The following is a 628-nucleotide window of genomic DNA, read 5'->3' on the forward strand; positions in this document are numbered from 1 at the left end:
TGGGGGCACTCTTGGGAAAGTTTGCGCGAGGGAGCTTCGCACGAGGCACTCGCGTTGTTTCTGCAGCCCACACCCGCTCCTCCCACTTCCGGAAGCTGCAGCCCTCTTCTGTTTGCGGTCACCGCTGCCCCACTGTGTGAAGTCTCGGAGGGACCGGCCAGACGCCATTCCCTGCCCTCCAAAGAGAAGCCAGCTGGCCTCTGTCTCCTTAGCATCTGGCTCCTGAGCAGAGAAGGGCTAACGCTGGTCCAACCAGAGGCCCACGGAGCTCCGCCCCCAGTCTCTGCCCCCACCCACTCCCGTCCAGGGAGGGCTGGCCTTTCTCCCAGCTCGGCTGTTCCCTTCGCCTCCTACGTTGCTCACATCTTCCCAGTAGATCCTATTCCTGCACTTGTTTTTCGGGATCAGGGCCTGTGACCAGAGACCAAAGAGCCCTGGGTAGATGGGTGGCATCTGTGACCCCCGGAGCAGCCCCGCCCTTCAGCCCTTGGCCGCGCACGTTGCGGGCCCCCCACCGTGACGCACGCTTTCCTTTGGCCACGGGCAGAGCAGCCTAGATGCAGACGGAGGCTTGAGACAGCCCTCGTGCATTTTCAGGCCCTCTCTTGCCTCTCCGGGAGCACTTCCA

The sequence above is a fragment of the Mesoplodon densirostris genome, chromosome 15 (genome assembly GCF_025265405.1).
Source record: "Mesoplodon densirostris isolate mMesDen1 chromosome 15, mMesDen1 primary haplotype, whole genome shotgun sequence".
In the NCBI taxonomy this organism is placed as follows: Eukaryota; Metazoa; Chordata; class Mammalia; order Artiodactyla; family Ziphiidae; genus Mesoplodon; species Mesoplodon densirostris.